Source organism: Amblyomma americanum, chromosome 4 (genome assembly GCF_052857255.1).
Source record: "Amblyomma americanum isolate KBUSLIRL-KWMA chromosome 4, ASM5285725v1, whole genome shotgun sequence".
Taxonomy (NCBI): domain Eukaryota; kingdom Metazoa; phylum Arthropoda; class Arachnida; order Ixodida; family Ixodidae; genus Amblyomma; species Amblyomma americanum.
This window is the reverse complement of record NC_135500.1, coordinates 218,171,253-218,185,618: the sequence shown is the minus strand read 5'-3', so window position 1 is coordinate 218,185,618 and position 14,366 is coordinate 218,171,253. Positions and strand designations below refer to the sequence as shown.

General features: G+C 49.4%; 1 protein-coding gene across 1 annotated transcript in view; it reads left to right on the top strand.

Annotated features, from left to right (window-relative positions):
* The window catches only part of LOC144129357 (monocarboxylate transporter 12-B-like), a 30,098-nt gene that overhangs the window by 366 nt on the left and 15,366 nt on the right, over positions 1–14,366 (top strand). The window lies entirely within an intron of this gene.

The following is a 14,366-nucleotide window of genomic DNA, read 5'->3' as shown; positions in this document are numbered from 1 at the left end:
ACAAGCTCATGCTGGTCTTCAACCGCATTAGTTTCCGCGCTTGGAAGGGTCGCGTCGCGATGAGACAGAGACGAAAATAGTTCCGCCTTTGCTTGTTTTTATTCAGCTCGCAGCTTGCCGTTCCACACGTTTCTGAAAGCTTTGTGCTTGTTCTGATGGGCCTCTTACCAGCACCTTCGCTTCCCAATTCTGAGGCGAAACATACATGCTTATGAGCAGTGGCACTATACATAAAATCTTTCCACTGCTCTGTTCACCACTCGACGGAAAATGCGAAATTCTGAATTTACTGGTGAAACTTTGCCGGCGGAAAGCATTATTCACGACATTCGCTCCATCACACTGAACCACTCGGGTGGAGTCGGCAGACTCCTGTTGACTGGGCTGCTCGCATCACACTACTGCTTGCAGAGAAGTATGCCGTGTAGGAGAAAATAACGGTGCTTTTTTGACCTTGCGTTGTCCGACGGTTGCAAGGCGCAAGTTCTGCGTTTCCAAGAGGGATAGCGTGGTGCAGCTGTTTGCAGGTGCAGCTTTCCGTCTTTATACTTGTCTTAGCGGACATACAATGTATCGGCAGCAAATTTATCCTTCCGCTCACTGCTTCCGTTTTTCCGTGGCATGCCGAAATTGTGAATACGGGCGCCGGTCCTTAGCGTGGTCTTGAGCTGACAGTGCGAATCGCCTATTGACGGCTAAAGCAGCGAGTCCGACGCAGTGTTTGCGGCTGCGCACTGCCCCGCGTCTCCCTGTTGCTGCATCTGGCACGGGCGCTCTAAATTTCCGTCCTTGACACGACGGCTAGCTCCTCGTGGGGTGCCCCGTGTTCAATGAGACGTCCGCCCCCGCGAGCCTGTGCCGCGTTGAGTGATAGGCGCGGCGGCGACGGCGGCACACGCGTCGCTCTCGACTCAGTACGCCTCACTTGATGTATGCGCTGACGGTTGCGGTCCTTTCGTGATTCGATTCTGCTACGCGATTGAGGTTATGCAACTCCCAAGGGCCCGTATATATTTCACTTCAAGTTGGGAAGCAGAGGCGCAAAAATATGGAGGTGAGAGTTTTGAGCGGGTTATATATACGAGCCATATTAATTAACTAATATAGAATGCAGTTAAGGGATTCTCTCCGACGTTTCTTGCTTGCAGTTTTCGAACATAAATTTCAAAAAGCGTCCGCATTTTGAGCCTCATAATAAATAAATAAATAAATAAATAAATAAATAAAAATGGAGTGCTCTTAATTTCGGTTTCCCGCAGTGTTCACTCTAATCACTATCTGGATATGTAATGCGCGCATATGTTGCTAGTTACACTTCGATGGCTTGGCAGGGTAAATATAAGACGAGGTGGTAACGTCGAAAACGCGTTTTTCGAGCCCCATACGATATAGGGCTAATCCACCATAATAATCTCATTCGTCGTTATCACCAATGTAATAACGGTCATCATCATCAGTGCCGCCGGCGGATACGTGAACAAAATGCATTCTGCAGCAGACGGCTTGAGTGAATCCGGTAACGTCTAGAAGCGCATGACTAATGCGGTTAGTCTATGTTTATATATATATATATATATATATATATATATATATATATATATATATATATATATATATATATATATATATATATATATATATATATATATATATATATATATATATATATATATATATATATGTGTGTGTGTGTGTGTGTGAAGGAAGCCAACAGTCACCGAAACTAAGGTACACAGGGGAATGTTTATAATTTTTCCTTTTAATTTGTAGAGCCAATCAATTGGTTTAAAGAAAATTACTTTTCAAAGCAGTCGAAAAAACAACCATGCCACCGGTGGGATCCGTACCCACGACCTCCGAATATCGCGTCCGGTGCTCTACCAACTGAGCTACGGCGACGGCTGTCCAATCTGCTGCTTTTCGTAGGTATTTATGTTTTGCGTGTAAGCGAACCTTGAGTGTGTTCACCAGCGCCACCCTCGTCCATAGCGGTGGACGTAGCACGTCATCTAACGTCATCGACAATGTACGCATAACCAGTCATAAAAAATTGTGTGTGTATATGTATATATATATATATATATATATATATATATATATATATATATATATATATATATATATATATATATATATATATATATATATATATATATATATATATATATATATATATATATATATATATATATATATAAACTCGAAAAAGGCTGGTTCTCCAACCGAACCGTCGTGAATTAAATCCTGTTATGTTTTTCAAATTTTGGTGATTTTATATTATATTGACCAAATCAGCTGCAAGAAATCACTATATATATATATATATATATATATATATATATATATATATATATATATATATATATATATATATATATATATATATATATATATATATATCCTTCTTCATCTTCGTCCCACTTGACACGGCGCATGCGCACAGCTGTGGCAGCTCGGTTTCGCCGGCGCGCCGCCAGCAGCAGCAGCTGCTCCGCACCACGTGGCTGGTCAAGTGACCAACCACGTTATCAGCCACGGCGCCGCGCCGCCGGCAGCTGCTCCGCACCACGTGACAGGGTGGCGGCGCAGCCTCAGGGTGGCGGCGCCGCCACGCCGAAGGCTCGAAATGGTACCGTAATGTAGCTATCGCTACAAAACTCTGGTAAATCCCTGCAATGCTGTTTGCTTTGGCTACATTTTTTCCTTTGCCATAGACTACATATACCAAATATAATGTGCAACAATGCGCGCACGCACGCACACACGCACGCAGCGCCATTACCCTGCAGAGTTTAATTTATGCGCGACTTTTTGAGGGGGCAGTGAAGGGTGGGGCAGTACGTCTAGCTGGCTTATAAATTAGGTATTTCTGCAAATTTTTGGAGGAAAAAGTGGGGGCCAATGCGTTTTTCCCACAGGAACTTTTTCGTTTGGAGGGTCCCTGAATTAAATGATGTAATCAGGGACTTTATGGGTAATAGAGTTGAAACTGTTCTAGCGGCCACGTACGTAGGCTCAGTGGGTACGGTGCTCGGATGCTGGCCCCGAAAAATGAGGGTTCGATCACGGCTGCGGCTGTCGCACTTCGATGGCGGCTAAATGCTAGAAACCCGTCTACTGCGAAATTATCCGTAACTTCCCACTTCGGTGTCCCTCATATCCTGAGCCGCCTTGGTAGTTAAACTTAACCTGAAACCTGAAGCTGCCGTACTAGGCGAGTGCATGCCAACATGACTTTGGATAATCATCCCTGCCCTGCTTAATTAATGGTTCAGGTGGCCTCTTGCAACTTGTGTGTTCGCGAACGTGAATGCCCTTGTGTGGTTTTGTAGCTCTTTGCAGCGAAGTTGAATTAGAGGGATGCTGAACATACTGTTACGTGACGGCAAGCCGCTGAAGACGGGACGTGACGTGACGTGATTAAATGGCTGGGGCCTAGCGCGAGCTTTTCTGCCCCTGCCACTTCCCGCTTCGTCTTCTTCTAGTCATTGACAATATGCCTTAGGATAACATGCGTTGTTTCGAATTATAACTAATGGGGCGGATTACACTGCAAGCTAAGACTGCACAGTCGTATAGGAGACAGCTTGCCTCCGAGATGTTGTTTGCGGACCGTAAAGATATCTGCGCGCGCCGCGCAACTGTTGCCGGCCGTAAAGCGCAGACTGCACCGCGATAGCAGCAGCCCTCGCCGGCTTAATAAGCGTCGGGGATTTGCGTCAGCCTTGCCGCACACGCGCCGCGGCTGGAGCCGTGCTGCGACTGCGCGTTTTACTTGCTTCCGTGGTCAGCGTTTATCGGGGCCTTCTGTAGAGATTACGTCAGGCCACTTGTCACGCACAGCGGCTTAACGCCCCCCCCCCCCCCCTTTTTTTTTTGCTTCCGCCGAGCACTTCGTTAAGGCACTGATCACGAGGCTATATGCGGGACTTGGCGCCCCCACTACTTCTTTTTTGTTTTCCTCGTCGGCGAGCGGGAGGACGTGTCCGTGATGTAAAATAATGAAATGATCGAGTGTACATGTGCCTTCGACTGCACATTTCCTTATCGGTCTCCTTTTTATCCAAGGCCGCAGCCTCCTACGCAGTGGCATGCGTTGTTTGCATTTCAGATCTGGCTTTAGCAAGTGTCACACTGCGCCATTTTTGCTTTTTTTTTCTCAGCTGAGTTCAACAGTGAATGTTAATGAAAATGCTTCGGACGACGAATGTTAGGAACAAATTTTCCGTGCTTTATCGAATTCAAGCGAACACGCGCTCGTACGAACTTCAGGACGTCGGTCTGCTGGGAGAGTCTGGTGCATGTTCTCGACTCAAAAAGCGCCGACACGTTAACAACACATTCGCGCTTTGTGTGCCGTCGTCTTGGCGGCCTTGCAATCGAGAGCACGAACGCATGCTCTGAACGCGTGGAGCCCGCGGGGAACGAGTTTGCGCCTGGCGGTTTCTCCGAAATGTCAGGCGGCTAGACACAAAACAAGTAAACGTATAAGATCCCGAATGAATGACAACTGGGTGCATGTATGTAGTACAGAGTAGCGAACGGAGGGCACGGTATGGCAAGCGACTGGCATACTGCGGGCGCTCACCCCGGCGACTGCGTCGCGCTCACTTCGCGGTGGGGAGTGTTCATAACAGAAGAGGAACGTGCTCGTACCGGAGGCGGTGCGAATGCGATGCATGCCGCCATCCCAGCGATTACGAAAACAGCCCGCGGCGTGAGGAAAAGCGCCTGACACGTGTGCACCGGAAGTGCGTTGTACACATTTGCTTTCCGCCTGCTTACGCACCATGTCGCCTTGTTTAAGCTACGTGTTGTTTAGCACTGCGTGCGAATGAATGCAGCCCCCTGCCGCTAAACACGGATGCCGAGGGCAAACGCGTACTCGACATCGACCTTGACGCAACACTGCGTCGCATGGATTTCTGTGTTTGTACGGCTATTGTACCCATTCATATTGCACCGCAATATAACGTTTAAAATCCCACTGTGCGGACACCGCAGCACTGTGTCTTGCTTGATACCGTAGCTGAAGACTACCTGCGGCAATTTCGCGGCGAACTTTCCCGCCACGCGGTATTAGAATAAATACGCGGCAACTAGCGGAAAGGATCACTCTAATATCGCAATTTCTAATATTAACTTGTGCGCATTTTTCTACTTTTTGCAAATACACACTGGCTTGTTATATTACCTAGCTAGCTGTTATATCTGGTGTAAAATTTCCCCCACGCTCTCGCTTCGGTTTAGGGCTAATGTGATACCCCCATAACTGAAACAAGACATAATAATAATCATCTTTATCATCAGCCCGACTACTCGCACTGCAGGGCAGAGTCCTCTCCCATGTCTCTCCAATTAACCTTGCCCTTTGCCAGCTGCGCCCGCAGTAAGCCAGCAAACTTCTTAATCTGATCCGCCCACCGAACTTTCTGCCGCCCCCTGCTATGATTGCCTTCTCTTGGAATCCACTCCTTTACCCTTAACGACCACCGGCTATCTTGCCTTCGCATTACGTCCCCTGCCCAAGCCCATTCCTTCCGAACACAAACACAAAGGCACGAAAATCAGCCTGTGCATAAGAAAGACGGGAGTGTGAACGAGACGCCAGAGGCGGGCAACTTCATGAGGTCGACCTCAACATCAAAATGACCTCGACCTCACGTCGTGAGGTGACGTTGAGGTGAGGTCGGCGACGGCTAGAAATTTTGTGAGTGAGGTAAGCAAATCAGACCGCAACCTCACGCGTGAGTTAGCGGTCGAGTGAGGTCGTCATTCAGTGAGGTCGAAGTTTTGAGGTCCGGACTTTTTGCAGTTGTCACGTCATACTCCGACGAGTGCCGCTTCCGAAGCGGTGTTGCAGCGCATCACCGCAGTGTTCATGCAATGACGCTTGGTGTTGGTTTCCCCTGTTTGGACAACCGGATGCCACAGTTCCCTCTTAGCTTCCGGTGCTGCGCCGTAATGTCCGTGCAGTCCGAGCCTACAGGAAGACGCACCCCTCTGGTCTTCCCGGAAGGAGTGTTACTGTCACAGTGGTCACTCTCCCTCCCCCTTGCCCCGCTGGCGTTGCGCACGGCTGCCTGTCGGTCGGCTCAAACTCCCGGGAGCGCGCAAAGCACGTAACTCACGTTGACCCGCTGTAGCTTTGTTTGATTCCACAAACAAATAATTTCAGTCCAACAAGTACGCAATGAATTCGCCGCAGCGCGGAAGACCCCAAGCAAGACTCCTTCGTGTTCATGCTCGTTGCCGGCGCTGACGTCATGGCTCTTGCCTTGCTGTCGAATAAAGGGGATCCTGCTGTAGATTACAAGCTGACTTAACAGAAACTGCAGTAGTCCGCACAGGCGAGAGAATGTGATTCAGGTGGTTCATAACAAGGACACCTGCTGATTTGATTAAAAAAGCACGAAGCCAGAAAAACGTGTATAACACCGTTGAAGCTCTTGATCGGTGACTTCCCCTTTCGAATCTCACACTAATTCTGTATACAAATTCCCGTTCCGTAATGCAAGCAGATGCAAATATAATTTAACTTTCTTATCCTTCCGAATCACCTCTCTTTTGGTCTCCGGTTCCTTGTTCCTTCTCAGAAATTCACTTATTATTCCGAAACACCGCAACACGAGGCGAACGCACCAGCATAGCGATGTTGCAGCGGAGAAAAAATGCAAAACTATAATTAATGTATGGTGATGCGGTACCTGGTTCCTGTTCCATTTTTTTATCAAGATGTGTGAATGGAGCTTATTACATGCTCGCGCTGTGCTGCTGAGTCGATGTTTCAAACCTTGTAATATGATGTTTAATGGGGCACACTGCTGCTCGCTTCTGTTTTTAGTGTGCGATTTTTTTGTATGTTTCTAATCATTCTCTTATTTTTTTTTTGTAGCGATAGCTACATTATGGTAGCATTCCGAGCCTTCAGCGTGGCGGCGCCGCCGCCCTGTGGCTGTGCGGCCACGCTGTCACGTGGTTGGTCACGTGGTGCGGAGAAACTGCCGGCGGCGCGGTGCCGTGGCTGATCACCTGGTTCGTTACGTGGTTGGTCACGCGACCAAGTTCCACTCAGCCAGCTGTAGCTATCGCATCACTCCAGGTTTAACCAGAGCTACCACCGCCATTTTTTTTCCTTTCTCGTATGGGATCAGTTAGGTTGGCGGCCTGCCTTGCAGACGACCAGACACTACACGTTATCGTTCCTTTAACTATTTTGCAGAGACCCATCGTTCACCTTAAACGGCTTCGCAGAATGCTCGCGTGGTGCTCATGGGTAAAAAAACGTCGAGGATGCTGGCATACCATTGATTAGTTCAGTTTTGAAGGAAAACAAGTGATTGAATTAAAGCAGCTTGTCTCAGACTGGTTGACGAAATGGTACCCACAAGTCTTATGAGGCGTATGAGTACTTAGGCGGGGTTTTTTTTTTCCACGGGGGGAGGGGGGGGGGAAGATTTCGCTGCGGGGAAATTTGAGCGGAGAGCCATGGTGCTCTTGAGAGAAAGAGCGGTTCACGCTGCCCGCTCTAGGCCAGTTGTTTTGCCCCATGTGATTTTAATAGTCGGCACAGTGTTGGAAGACGTATACTCTCTTTCTTTCAAAATGCCGCGTGCTCACCGAGTCATCGGAGAGTTCCCAAGATTTCGAAACCATTACCATCGCCACCTGGAGGGAAGTGGCGGAAACGGGGAAGGGTCTTGACCTCCCAGGAACATCAACAACATCATCCCTAATTATTAGCTGCAGGTATTCCTATTTTCCCGCACAATAATTGTCTTCGGTTGCTGGGTAACGTGCAATATTTAATAAATATTCTGGCAACTTTTAATTTGGTAGCGATATATCAGACTTCCCCGGGCTTGTAAAGATACACTATTAGCATCATAATCATGATCGCCACCATCTCGAGGGTCAAATGCATGTGTTGTTGCATGATCTTTGCAGTATGTCATACATGAGAACTGGCGCGTTTACCTGCTGGACAATCTGAATGTCATTAATGCGGGCTGGGTTGTCGGCACTCTTTGTAATGCGTCATGCGCGCATGTGTAGTAATGTGGGATTCAAATGGACCTTGAAATGGGGGTGGAAGGAGGTGAATGGGGGCCTGGTATGACGAGAAATTACATCGTTGTCACGTGAGTAGGTGTGATGCCATATTACAGCGTCGTCACATGACTAGGTTTGATGACACATTACATCGCTGTCGCGTGACCTGATATTACGTCACACTCACATGATGTCATCACTAACTATACTAATTAGCATTATCATTACCTAATTATATAATTAGTATTAATTAATTATACGACGTCATCATCTTCGTCGCGTGACTCGTCGGCTCGTGGCGTCGCATGGCACCGTTACTTGCGGACACTTTGTTCCGGATATGACCTTGAATGTGAGCCCTCTAATGCTTTCACATTAATAAAAGAAGCCGCTCGCGACTACACAGACATGAATACAATGTTCCTCTGTTGGTGTACTACAGTCGTCGCAGCTTGTTACGTGTTTTCGAAGGCAACATAGAGAGGACTGAGAAGGGCATTCACGCAATGCCGGATAGAGCTAGAAAATCGAAATTACCGATATGCGTCTGCATAACCGTCGCATTGGAAAGTACATCCACGACCAGTTTCTTTATATTCGGTAAATATTCTCAAGGCTGGAAAGAGTGTCGTGAATACCTCCCCCTCCTCCCAATTTCTGGTAGATGGTGCACAAGGGCTGCGTTTGTCAAATGCTGGTTCGTGCGTGAATGAGCGAAAGGCTTCCAATACGAACAAGTATACACGAAGCTCGCAGGCCCTATACTGAGGGTTCATCCCAGATTATAAGCTTCTCCTATTGCGTGCACATCAATAGTGTCTGTACACACCTTATTAAATAACACCATCATCATTTTGGCATTCCTGTCTCACAAGATTCTCAGAATTGTTTTTATCTGAAAAACTTCTTAATCGCTTTTTGTTTTGTTTTTCGTTTGTTTTCTAAGGTCGAGCAGCCGACCTCAACCTCACAATTTGAGGTTGAGCGAGGTCAGCAGTGCCCTCAGGAAAAGTGAGGTGAGGGCGTCTAAGGAGACCTCAACCTCAACTGATGAGGTTTAAGTTGAGTGAGGTCGGCAAGTTCTTTTTTAGGTTGAGGTGAGGTCCAGTTTTTGAGGTCAAATGCCCACCGCTGCGAGACGCCGGCGTAAAAATAAAAAAAGCTATAGCTACTCGCCTTATTTCCTCTTAAGTGAACCAGAGAAGGAATGAGTGAATATCATATTAAGCTGGCCTTCATTGTAAGCCAACCCCTGATAATCGTGAGGCCAACAAAGAAAAAAAAGATGTCCTCTAATTCACGCCGACAGAGAAAAGACCAGCGAATGCCGGAACAGTGTGTTTATTGGATCACACAAGTATCCGTCGTGAGCCTGTCTGAATGTTTATTTGCCATCATAGCAGGCTATTTCGCAATCGGTTTCCTAATTCTATAAAGCGTATTCCGCGCGCGGTGCCATCCAAACCCGGTACTTCAGCTTCTACAGCTTGATGACAGCTTTCTCGCGGTCCTCAAAATGACCTTGTCGGAGCTAAGGCGAGGCAGTCCCAGCTCCGACAGCGGTGAGGTTCGAACTGTTTATCTGCGCTGCTCGCGCTACGGCGGCCTAGCCCAACTTCCTCTTTCTTGTCTGGCGCCGCGTGCCATGGCCTGCGAGCCGAGCGCGGCGCGCTACACCCCCCCCCCCCACCCCCCCCCACCCCCCCCCCCGTAGAGCGGAAGCCGCGGGATGCCCCCAGCGGATGTGCTTGGAGGAAGTTGCGGAGTGTCTGGCGCATGCAACGGAGGAGCTGCGAAGGGCGGCTGTCACCAAGCTCTGTAGCGCTGACTTGCGGTCGATGATAGCCGCCTTCAACGTGTCGAAGGGTCGAGCAGTCTCCGGCGAGCTGATGAACTCATCAGCGACGTCGGGGGGCAGGGAGGACACGAGGTGGAGGAACTTGGTCTCCTGGCTGGTGATACTGCGCAGCTGGAAATGCGCCTCAACTTGCAGGAGCCAGGCGCGGGGGCTATTGGGCCAAAATAGCTGCAGGCTGACTGGCTGGAACGCAACCACCGAGGCACCGAGAGGCTGAGCGTTCGGGGGCATGTCGCCGCCGGCATATAGAAGGGCAGAAGGGCCAGCGGAATCTATGGAGGATGATGGGGTTGCGTGTTCGAAGCTGGGTCGCCAAATCAGTCGGAGCTAAGGCGAGAAAGAACCAGCTCCGACAGCGTTGAGGTTCGAACTGTTTATCTGCGCTGATCGCGCTACGGCGGCCTAGCCCAACTTCCTATTTCTTGTCCGCGTGCCATGGCCTGCGAGCCGAGCGCGGCGCGAGGGGCGCTACAACCTCATTGTGTCAGCGCAGCTGAACAGCGGCCAGAGTAGAAGCCTGGGCGAGTAGGAGCCTGGGCAAGAAGGAAACGCACAACACTTGTACGTTTCCTTCTTGTCCAGGTTTGTACGTTTCCTTCTTCGTCCGTGCCCTGTTCGCGCTGTCTTAGAAAGAAGATAGAAAGAATAGCAGCTCTTGGGATCTTCAACGTCTTTGCTCTTAGTTATTCTGAAGTGAAGTGTATTTCGATGTCTTTTCAACTGGGTAAACAAAGCGGGATAAGACAGGCAAAATGTGCTATACACGCCTTTGAAATTGTCAGGTGCTAATGTTGTAGTTTACCCTTGAAAGTAGCAATGCAGCGACACCGTTCTATCGGAACCATCGCTTCACGGAACGCTGCTCATCGCGCCAGTACTGCACTGGGAACTGGCGCAGCGATGGCGCTGGCGAAGCCGCATTCTCTAATCTAAGCCAACCTACAAATTTTATATAAATGTGGGTTTTTACGCGACGGCGTAAGGGCCCCGTTATGCAGAAAAGCCTGCGTCGGCGTTGGCGCTTGTGACCGAAAGTGGCTGTTACAAGGAGCTTCCATGTCATGAAATGATCATCAACGACCATGTTTCACGTGGCATGCGTAATCAAGCAGCTAATGTGATCGCACATGCCTTCATTTCAACTACAAACACACGACACTAAGTACCGACCGGGTGTGGCAGCGGCCCAACAAAGCCCAAGGCCGGAAGAACACCTTGACAGGCTCCTTATGCTTTCGCACAATAATCGTCCCGCTGCAACAACAGGAGGATGTTGTCAGAGCAGAAAGTGGGCGAGAACTAGAGGAATGTCTCTTCTGTGCCTCTTTTGTATCGTGTAAAAATTGCTTCAGAAGAATAAAAAATTAAAGTAATATCATCAGCATCAGCCTGACTACGCCCAATGCAGGGCTAAGGCCTCTCCCATGTCTCTCCAATTAACCCTGTCTTTTGCCAGCTGCGGTCACCGTATCCCCCCAAACTTCTTAATCTCATGCGCCCACCTAACCTTCTACCGCCCCCTGCTACGCATGCCTTCCCTTGGAATGTACTCCGTTACCCTTAAGGACCAGCGGTTATCTTGCCTTCGCATTACATGCCCTGCCCAAGCCAATTTCGTCCTCTTGATTTCGATTAGGTTGTCATTAACCCGCGTTGGTTCGCTCACCCACTCTGCCCGCTTCCGGTCCCTTAACGTTACACCCATCATTTTTCTTTCCATAATTCGCTGCGTTGTCCTTAACTTAAACGAATTCGTTAGCATCCTCGTTTCTGCCCCGTATGTGAGTACCGGCAAGATACAGCTCTTGTAACTTCTATATAGCATATATCGCAGAAATGATCGTTTGGTTCGTTTTTGTTTTTAGTTAAGCCTTCGCACCCAAGATTTTCTGCCTGCGCAAGCCAAGCGCCAGCAGAGCGCCGTTGCAGATGACGCGAGGCTTGCTCCGCCTTCCGCACTCACTGCGCATGCGCCTGCGTAAGGTGCAGCCATCAGCGGACCATTAGACGCATTGTGCGCTTCAAGTGAAGAACGTGCGTTGTAGTTCCGTGGAGAACAGAACGGCCAGAACTTTCTCTGCACCGCGGCAGGTCACGTTTCTGAACACTGGGAATTGGCTTCCCGGACCTTATCTTTCCCTCTCCCTCTCTCGTAGCAGGCCCGAGGATGCGTGGCTCAAACCGAGATCTTTCCCTTTCTTAGTAAATGCGGAAGCTGTCACAGCGAGAGCTGTTGGCGTCCGCAGAGGGGAGGAGAGCGCGAGGGAAGGCGCATAGTGGGAAGAGGGAAACGCCAGTCTCATCGTCTTCCACTTCGCCGCTGCTCTGTGCAGCGCACCTTGCTCGCCACCCAGCGGCCTCCGGCGGGCTGCTGCACAAGCGTTGCGACGTGCTCCTGCATGAAAAAAAAAAAAAATCTGAGAGCCAGTCAAAACTGCGAACCTGATTCAGGGCAGGATGTGAGATCAACGCGCGTTGGCGTCAAGACCGCGCAGCCGCAGTGTTTGGAGCAGAAGCTGCAAGTAAATAGGATGCGGCGTGAAGACGCAAGGGGTGCGGGCCGCTCAAGCCGTAACAAGAAGACTTTGGACGCAGGTGAAAAACCCAATAAAAAAGCGTTTTGTAAGCGATTGCGGGACAACTCTTCTGGCTGCAGTTGCTCTTTATGGTACAGTCTGGGGTTCCGCAACAACTTTGCGTCATTACAATTGACTCCAGGCTGAAAGAGGTGCTTGCGACTGCTCACCTAGCCTCATTCCAGCTGTGCACCGGCTGTCGCGGAATTTCAGGTTGCTCCACCATGGCGGCAATTTTAGCATCGTTAAACAAGCTTGAGTCGCACAGCGCGACGACCCATGGGACAACGGGATCGCAAGCAATGTTCGGGTACTTGGAGAAAAAAAGGTTTATTGTTACGAAGCGTACAAATACAGTCGCTTCACTTGTTTTCTAATTATCACGAAACCTTACTCCATTAAAATATTCACCTTCACCAGCAAACCTACTCAGTTGGTGCTTTTTTCCCGTCGGCATGGGACCAGCGTCGGCTATCGTCGTAATCACGTTCTTGTGAGAGTACAGTCATGGACAAAAGATTTCGGCTTTGGTACTAGGCGCGAATACACACAGAACACAAGGAAGGGAACGGGGCAAAGCGCTTTGTCCCGTTCCCTTCCTTGTGTTCTGTGTGTGTTCGCGCCTAGTACCAAAGATGAATTGTGACCAACTCGCCCAAGAAGACGTTCTTTTAAAAGATTTCGGGATGCGGATTCGCAGGAAAAAAATTATTGCGGAGCGGTTAGGCACAACACGTCAATGAAAAGTATAGAATCGTGAGGAGACTTGCATGTCTCATCTGGTAGAAGAACACCGTCCGACTGGCCAGCGAGGCAACACAGAAATTAATTTTTTTTGAACCAAAGGAAAACCACGAATTTGCATCCCGCAGACTTCTGTCCATGACTGTGCATGTACTTTCTGTCAACGTACGTGAGACGCGCAGAATTTCCTGCACACTTTTTAGTTTTCATAGGATTCCTCTGACATGCGTTGGCGCCCTTTGAACCTGCCTGTATTGTGGTGACTTGTTTTTGCGTTGCTTAGTGAGTGGTTAATAGAACAAGTCGCATTGCACTTACGCACTGCTCCACAGAGTGTACTGAGTGGATATCAGAGGATAGGAAATATTGTTGATGATAGAAGAACCTGAGATGTGGAGTGATGAGGTTAGGTTTGTTGATATGCGACAGTCGCCTGCTGGCATAGGACACGGCTCATTGCAAATCACTTGGAGAGATCGACAGGCCTTTGTCTTGCACAGGAATCAACCTGACTGACGATGTCGTCTTGGCCACGCGGTCCCACTATAGCTCGGCTGGTGCTCGGAAGCGACCTCTCGCAAACTGCTCGCAGACAACACGCGCTAGGAGTCGACCTCTTCTGCTACGCGCACCGAGCGCACGGAACAGAACACGGCGGCTCGACCGGGGTGCGCCTGAGTGGACGAGATGTCGGCGTACCCGGCACCCTGTATACGCAGTCCGCCCACTTGCACGTCTTTTCGAACCTCGGCTCCCCTGCTTGTCCCGCAGAACGCGCGGCGACTCGCTGAGAGCCCCGTCACGGCTTCGATCTCCGAGCTCTGCGGCCTTCTTCGTGCTTTTGTTTCTTTTAGGCGGCGGCTTTGCAAAGAGGAGGAGGCCTGCGGCTTACCCTAACTGTAACAAAACGGCCTGTGAAAAAGTAACGTACAGACTTGTTCAAAAGAAAAGGGTTCAGGTCAGAGGATTTGCTTCTGAGCCGCGTGCTTGTTGCGGCGCTGTCGAACTTTAGAATCCTTGAACGGAGATGTTTGGCCTCACTCCGGACTTCTCGGGCTTCATGTGTGCCGCACCTATCCGCGTACGCTGCTCGAAAGCATACCCTGCGGCCTCAGGGATTCAGACCAAGAGCAGCG